The sequence below is a fragment of the Ambystoma mexicanum genome, chromosome 8, assembly GCF_040938575.1.
Source record: "Ambystoma mexicanum isolate Mex_15411 chromosome 8, UKY_AmexF1_1, whole genome shotgun sequence".
Lineage (NCBI taxonomy): Eukaryota > Metazoa > Chordata > Amphibia > Caudata > Ambystomatidae > Ambystoma > Ambystoma mexicanum.
In genome coordinates, this window is record NC_090929.1 from 815,734,595 (window position 1) to 815,743,580 (window position 8,986).

The 8,986-nt window shown below is 42.1% G+C and overlaps 1 long non-coding RNA gene across 1 annotated transcript in view; it reads left to right on the forward strand.

The window, feature by feature from the left end:
* LOC138472480 (uncharacterized) overlaps positions 1–8,375 on the forward strand; it is a 215,750-nt gene extending 207,375 nt beyond the window's left edge. Inside the window, exon 6 of the long non-coding RNA XR_011268615.1 lies at positions 185–8,375. This is a non-coding gene — a long non-coding RNA (uncharacterized lncRNA). The remainder of the gene's footprint in view (positions 1–184) is intronic.
* The last annotated feature ends 611 nt before the right edge of the window (positions 8,376–8,986 follow it).

Sequence of the window (8,986 nt, forward strand, 5' to 3'; positions counted from 1 at the left end):
AAAACCCCATAACGGACCGATCATGTTATTCTAGAATGCTGCTCGGGAATCATTTTTTACCAACCAGTTTCTTTAATATTTTAATGGGGGTTCGTAAACCTTGAGGTTAACCCGAACAATGTATTGTAAAGTATTGCTTGGTCTTTAATATAGAACTAAAACTGTTTTTTTTCTTTTATTTTAGGGGCGTGCATTGCTACTGAGAAAGAAGTTCTAGCGCAACCGTCCTCTGTGACCCCGACAGCTCGAACCCCGCTAGTTGAAGGTCAGCCATCTACCCAGCTGTTGTATAATGCCGCTATTTGTAACTCTGTGTTAGATGGGGCTGTAAAGTTCCTTTTAAATAAAAAGCAGTGCTTATCGCTTAACAGGGGGCGGGTGTCTCAAGGGTTTGCAAACTTTGTAGTACCCAATAACCCCCAATGTGTTATTGTTCCCAACAATCATATACCCCAGACTATTGAATCACCCATACCTGTAGCACATGTGAATGCTGTAGACAGAGGGGCGGTTAGCCCACGTCCGTGGACACCGAGCTGTGGTGAAATCATACCCCCTCATTTGTACTCCCCAACCGCATAGTCTCTGATAGTCTGCCACAGGGGTCCCCCTGTTTGGGGTGAGATTACACCGCCTCCTGTGTACTCTCCAGCAATCCCCACCCGCATAGGCTCTGGTCATCCATCAGATCCTGTGGCCCCCCGGCTGTGGAGATATAACACCCCCCCATGCATACTCACCTACGGTCCCCAACACTGAGATATCTATTAGTACTTCTGAAGCTATAGAACGCGTGGGGGGTTCAACCTAGCACCAGGGGCGTCCTAGAGGCGGCTCCTATTATAATAATTTCAGATTCATCCCCCATCAATATAGAGTCTCAAAACTGCATATATGCCTCTGTCATCCGTGAAACAGGCTATCCCCCGAAACCCCTTGATCTGTCCTACAGGGGTCCCAACGGTATAAACCAACAACGACGTACACCAGTCATTTATTGTGCAGATTGTAATATACAACCCTTAAATACTCCAGCGCCTGTGAATCTCAATACATCGAACGGTTTTGTAAATATTCCTGCTTCTAAAAGGGGTTGCGTTGTAAAACAATTATTTCGGCCCTCAGGCTTAAAAAAACTGAGAAAGGAAAAACACTTATCAGGACCGCATAACAACTCTAGATTATGACGCCAGGCCTGGAGCTTGAGACACCGTTTTGGTAAAAAAGTTCTAGTCGATAAGCGTCAGCGCGTGTCTAAGGCAAACACGTCCTTTTCACTAGGGATTCTAAAAACAGGGTGAACACCACAGCTAAAAAAAATGATGAAAAATAACTCTTAAATACAAACTTGAAAAGAAATGGGCGCTACAAAAGCATATACAGCCCCGGCCTCGTTTTGCAGAACCCCCAGAGCCTTTAAGATTAGGGTTGGACCCCGGGATGGGTACAGCCGAGACCGACTAAAATACAGCACTCGAGACACCGCGTCTAGTGCTGGAAAACACAAACACCCCCTCAAACCCTGTTAAAAAACGAGGTACCGCTTTAAAAGATTTATAGGCACGCCGTTTAAAATGGCTTCAAACCCGCAGGCAGCGGAAAATGTTTCTCAAATGCCTGAGAAAAGCTAAAATAATAATCGTGCAGTGCGCCCTTAAAGATTTAGAGGATCAACCCCAAAACACACACCCTCAGGATGAAACTAACACGGTTTTCTTGCAGAGTATGGGCACATACCAGCGAGTTCTACCAAAGTTTCGAAGCATTGAACACTATGAGATGTTCCGCTTTATAAATCTGGATAGGTTAAGATCAACCGGGCAAGGTCTCTTAATGATCACAGAAGCTGTTGAAAGGCTCATCTCTCAGATTCTTGAAACGGTTGGGCCTAATGATTTTGTCCAGATACGTCTAGACAGCACTGTTTTAAACAGGCCTCTTTCTACCAGGCAGTCGTTTCGGCAGACCTTTGATGTTTTGCAGTTTCTAGAAAACATTGGAAAACTGTTACAAAGGAAGGCGGAACTGGTCGTAACAGAGCCATTGAGACTTGTGTCGGTGGTTGACCGGGCTAAAGAGGGCGGTGTGTACAGACCCCTGAAGAAAACACTTTACATTATGGTGGTTTCCAAGAAGAAACGCTGGCTCTTGGACTTTAATTACGGGGACCTGAACATATGTATGGCTCAAGCATTATATGACTGCTAGAGCCTAGAACCATTACGGATGGTTACATTCAAGCAAGAGCTATGGAGGTTCACAGCGTATTGGGTATACCATCTGATGTTATGGTTGGCTTTAATGATCTGCGTTCATTTGAGGATCACTTCGGCATCCCTATCAAAATCCTGTATAATGAGGACAGGATTTGGAAATATTTCCCAGCAGGTGACAATGTGAATAAGAACACTATATATATTTAACACCACGAACAGCACTATTATGGAATCTTAAACCTTCAGAGTTTCCTAGGGACTCGAAATTTATGCTGCCCTCATTGCTGTCACATATACAGCAATAAGACAGCTCACAGATGCCACTTACACTGCAACATGTGTCAGAGAGACGGTTGTGTGGTGACCAGTGAATCAGGTTTTAAAACAAGGAGGCATCTCTGTAAATACAATTTTATTACTGTACGCAAGTAAGATAATATCCTGCTTATTATATGGTGCTGAGATCTGGGGGAGTAAATTTACCAATGAAATGTGTTTATTAGAAGGAAAAATTTTAAAAAATTTAAAAACACTGTTCAGGTTACCTAGTTCAACATCTTGTGAATACATTTTATTAGAATGTAACATTCGATATGCGAAAGACATCTTAGAATACAAATCCGCAATGTTATACGCTAAATTAAGTATGCTATCTATTAGTACTTTTGTGGTTGAACTGATGAAAACATTTACCAAGGAGGGTCATAAAAAACAGTTTGTATCCTTAAGCAGATTACATACGATATATGAGAAATGGGCGACAGTTAATTCAAGAGTTGGCTACTCCTCAAGCAAACTAAGATTAAAAACGTATTACAAGGAACTATATATAGCCATGCAAAAGAACGTGATATGATTACTCTGTCCACAAAATCCACTAGTGGCTTATTCCTAGAATACTGGACGCCAAAAACTGTGAAACCTAAATATCAATTTGCGTTTCCGACCGCAGCCACTATAAGACAGTACTTTTTGTTTAAGTTCAACCGTTGTGATACTCTGGAAATTTTAGGAGCTAAACTCAAGCTCGAGAGAAATATAAGGTTCTGTCGATTATGTGGAACCCTAGAAATCGAAAATGCGAAGCACTTAATATGTTACTGTGAAAGTCTTACAGTTATTCGTGGAAAATTTCTCTCTCGCTATAATAACACCAGTATCACTGAGGATGTTGAAATTATTTGGAAAAAACTACTAGAAGGAAATGATATTAATTTAATATATCATGTGATGAAATTTTATAAACTAGTCTTAATAATTTTAAAGGATTTATCTGAGAGTATTTTTGTATGAAATTTGTTTTTAACTTTTATGGATTGTGTGATTTTTGTATGTTAAATTGTCTGTGTGTGTAAATTGTTTGTATATGTAAAGCCATTATTTGGCTATGAGCATATTAAAAATAAATAAATAAATGTCCCCGGTGTAAAACATTTGCCCGGTCCAAAGATTGTCTTCAACAACACGTTGAAAAATCATCTCAAGGTACAGTTGCATGTCATCTTAAAACAGACTGCAGTTCCTGCGGCCGTTTTATAAAGGCCAATCATGATTGTAAGGGTCGAAGATATGCCCCCGCTGTGATGTAGAAGTGGTCTCCTTGGATGAACACCAGTGTTATATGACACACCCAAATGAAATAGCCAAAACCGAGAATTACATAATCTTTGATATGGAGTGCATGCAAGAGACCGGGATACATACCCAACTATATCTATGCCCGGCATCTCACCCATGACGCCAGCTGGCCATTCGCGGGAATTGACTGTCAGCCTCTTCATTACCACATTTCTGACAAAAAGTTCCAGGGGTATAGCTTTTTGGCTCACAACAGTCAGGGCTACGATGGCTTCTTCATAATACAACAACTGATTAAAGAGAGAGTCGACTTCAAGCTGATAACTCAGGGTGCAAAGTTGAAGCTCCTCGCTGTGCCAGACCTTAAAATCCACTTTATCGACAGTTTTTATTTTCTACCCATGAAATTAAGTAAACTGCCTAAGGCTTTTGGTTTCCCGGGGTCCAAAGGGTATTTCCCACATTTCTTTAATACGGTTCAGAATTATGTGGGAGCCATCTCCCCTATGGAGTGTTATGGGTCAGAATACATGATGCCTGATGACAAGGAGGCGTTTCTTAAATAGTATACGGAGGCCCGAACACAGGTTTTTGATTTTAAGAGAGAGCTAAAAACCTATTGCCGTGAAGACGTCAATATTTTGAGAACAGCCTGCAACGGTTTGAGATGGCATCATAGACATGACCCGAAACGTGCATACTATGGATGATCCTGAAAACCCAGAGATGAAGATACATTTTGTTACATATGTAGATCCCTTTACATTCATCACCCTGGCTAGCATGTGTATGCATATATACAAGCAACTGTTTCTAAAGTTTGAAACAATAGCACTCATACCCCCAGACATGTATCATGGACGCCAAAAACGATTTTCCACACCCTCCATCCAGTGTCTAATGTATATGTCTGAACAGATCAAGACACCTATACAGCATGCCATGCGGGGAGGAGAGAAAAAGATCGGCCCCTATTTTCTAGACGGCTATGCTTCTATAAATGGTGTGCAGATGGCCTATGAGTTTAACGGGTGTTTTTATCACGGGTGTCCACAATGTTATAAGAAAGATGACTATAACACCCTGACGGCGTGTACATATCATCATCTTTACAGGAGAACTCTTTTAAAAAAGAATTTTCTTGAGACCAGGAAGCTGCGCGTTATTACGCTTTGGGAGCACGAGTGGGCCGAAATGTTGAAAAAAGATTCTGATTTAAAGATTTTTCTCAAGCATAAGAATTTACGAGAACCTCTAGAACCGCGCTACGCTCTTTTTGGAGGTAGGACTAATGCCATCAAGCTCTAACACGAGGAGGTGAGAAGATGCACTACTTAGACTTCACCAGCCTCTACCCCTTTGTCAATCATTCAAAACCCTATCCTTTAGGCCACCCCCGCATCATCTATGAACATTTTGGGGATATTAAGCAATATTTTGGGCTGATCAAATGTCAAGTGTACCCCCCTAAAAAGCTTTATTTTTCCACTCCTCCCTCAGAGGATTTTTGCTAAACTCATGTTCTCATTGTGTATTGCTTGTGCAGAGTCAAAACAGACTGAAAAATGCACACATAGCGATGAGGAACGCTCGATCACGGGTACCTGGTGTACCGTCGAGTTAGAAGCGGCCTTGCAGAAAGGGTACCGTCTGGGGAAGATTTATGAAATATGGCACTTTGAGAACAACATGGTAGAACTAATTTGTGAGTACATTCGTATGTTCCTGCAGAGCAAACAAGAATCTTTAGGATACCACGAGGGTTGCGATGACCCCGCAGCCCGCCAGAAATACATAGATGACTATTACACAGATCAGGGTATCCGTTGTTTTCAGGGTATCCAGAATTCATCGAGAATAACCCTTCCAGACGGTAACAAGCCAAGCTGTGCTTAAATTCCTTATGGGGTAAGTTTGCTCAGAGAACACATTTACCAAACACAGCGATTATAACCGACCCTGACAAGTTGACAGCCTATCTTTTTGACGCAGGTTATGACATTTCAAGCCTGCAGTTTATAGATGAGGAAACGGCATGCCTCTGTTGGAAATACGCTGAGGAGTACTCTACGTGTTCCAACAATAGAAACATATTCATTGCACGTTTCACAACAGCTCATGCCCGTCTGGAACTTTATACCGTCATGGATGCTCTACAGGAGAGGTGTCTGTACCACGACACTGATTCGGTCATTTTTGTTAGCGCCCCCGGTCAGGAGAATCCCCCACTGGGCGATTATCTGGGTAATCTAACAAGTGAATTAGCTCCTGGTGAGCACATTATAGAGTTGGTTTCTGCAGGGCCAAAACATATTCCTATCGGGCATCCTCAGGGGAGGTTTGTATGAAAGTAAAACGCATCACTTTGAACGTCAGCAACAACATGAAGATCAATTTTGACAGTTTGGAAGAGCTGGTGCGTGAGTACACTTTAAAAAACACCAGCAAATCTATTGTGGTACAGCAGCCATCCATAGTGCGGGAGAAAAAGCGCTGGGAGATTAGCACCCAGACATTGCAGAAGACGACTTTGAGGGTAGTGTTTGATAAAAGGGTGCTCACAAACTACTACAAAACATTACCCTACGGTTACTGAAAAGGAAGCATTGCGTATGATGGACACTCACCTTCAACACCCTTTTTCATGCGTGCTAGCGGGTCCTTCCAGCTGCAGTAAAAGTTACTTTATTAAACAGCTCCTAGAAAATGCCTGCACCACAATGTTGGCCCCACCGGATAATGTCATCTGGTTTTATTCGTGCTGGCAGAACTTGTATAACGAACTTGCCTCTAAAATACTGCATCTGAAGTTTGTGGAGGGGTTACCAGATACTCTGAATGACGACCGGCCGCTACCACCAAACCTTGTTAATATGATTATCGTAGATGATCTCATGATGGAGGGCGGTCAGAGCTCCGAATTGGAAAAGGCTTTTACCCAGTACTCACATCATAGGAACCTTAGTATCTGCTACATTGTACAAAATGTATTCTACAAGGGCAAGGGCAACCGTTCGATAACGCTAAATGCCAGTTATATCATTCTGTTTAAGAACCCCAGAGATAAACGACAACTCTCGGTTCTAGTACGCCAGATGTATCCGGGTAACAGCTGATTTTTCATGGAGGCCTTTGAAGACGCTACCCGTAAACCTTATGCCTACTTATTGGTGGATTTAAAGACAAACACCTTAGATGACTACCGATTGCTCACAGGTATTTTCCATCCGGATTTACCGGTCGTCTACATACAGAAACCCTCTAGAAAAACCCAGTGAGGGGAAAAGCAGACCTCATTAGTACCCGCGACCGACCATCATGACGGCACGTATACGTCGGAACTACGCTCTCCTTAAAATGCAAGTTACGGCACCGCCACAGCAACGCAAAGTCATTCTGTGCTTGGCTTCTGATGATTTAGTATCGGCTAATGCCAAGATTGCCTTCAATACCGTCAGGGGGAACGTACCGCTCTCCGGCCGTCAACTAGGTGTCTTAAAAAAGAAGCTAATCCTCAGGAAACTGGGTAACAAGCGGGCCTCCATAAAAGTTAAAAGAAATCTTTTAAAACAATCCGGAGGTTTCATAGGAGTGCTCTTAGACCTTGCATTGCCGCTGATCACCATGCTTCTAGGTGGCTGTTAATGGAGCACAGTCAGAAGATGTATCTGGTTGTCAAGCGTCGGCTGGATAGTCTGATCACCCATAACCGGGAAGAGCCTGATATTCGAAAATCAGCAACCCTCCGGATCGATTCCGAAATGCAAGATGTCCTACGCAGACATGATTTATCAGACTACGACAAGGTTACCCTCTATTCCTCTATTCTCCAGAAATACACAATTTAGACAAGCCGACAATGAGAAGAACAAACTAACATTGTACATGCCCCCCGAAGAGCCCACGAGTCTCGGCAACACAAGTCCCGGACACCCTGTTTCTGATCCCCTGGTAGCTGAACTCCTGAACGCCATTAACCCCTGTTAGCATAAGAATGCAGAATTATTGAACAAGATTACCAGTGAGCAGGGACTGGTACCCTGGAACTCAAAGGGGGAGTTTGTATATAAAGGCACGACTGTCAAAGGTTCAAATGTCCATGATTTAGTTTGCAGCATTACCAACCCGCAGGCCTTTGGAAGACACAAAAAACCTAGAGGCTGGGATCTGTTCATGCAATCTGCTGCGGACTTAAACATTCCTGCCACTTTAGTGGGAAACCTGGGGCATCGCAAACTGCTCGAGACATTGAAAGACGCTGGTGTTAAAACCCCATCCGAGGATGTTGAGTCCCTAGATATTTCCTTAAAGAGAAGAAAAAAAAAACCCAAACGCGAGGCCTGGTTTAGTGTGTAACTGTGTTTTCTCTTAATTTTAAGAACAGTGTTTAACCATTGTAGTGTGTATATGTATATGGTTTATGTATCTGTTTTTATAAGTATACTCACACCTGTTGATTAAACAAATGCACTGTTTGTAATAAAATATGTGTTTATGTAAATGCTTTTATATCTATACCCCATGCAGCCTGTATAAACAAAGGTTCTGTTTATAATAAAATACCATTATCATTTATACCAACCACATGTTTTGCGTCTAATTATTTCAAGCATGTCTACCACATTTTAAAAAAAAAACATTAAACAGGACACAAGGAAGAAGGAGACAGTTGTTTAAAAGTACAAGATGTTTTTTTTTATTTAGACCTGTACACATATCTACTGGTTATTAACACACTTACATTTCTGGCAAAAACTATAGACATTTACAGGTGGCCTGCGATATTTACATTTGTTCACAAAATCCATCACCATCCGATCATTTTGTCTGAGATCAAGAGAATAGGTTTGCATAACCGCCCGCAGGGACTGTTTCTCAGACATTTTAGATACAAAGTAACAAGTGTGCTGCCCATATGTCATGGCTTCAGAATGCTGCATCTGGGCTCTATTATAATGTACTATGGGTGCTATATGTTTAACATAGGCCAATAGATCGCCATCATATATAGGGTGGCCTGGGAAACACCCCAGACTATCAAAAACAGTTATTGAAACAGTGTCTATAAACATAGCTATCCAATGTGTGCCTTCTTGATGCTGTGGATCGGTGTTCACAACAAAGATGACAGGCAGCTCACCCGGTATATCCCTTGGAATGTTATCACATGAATACACACCTCAAAATGTTTT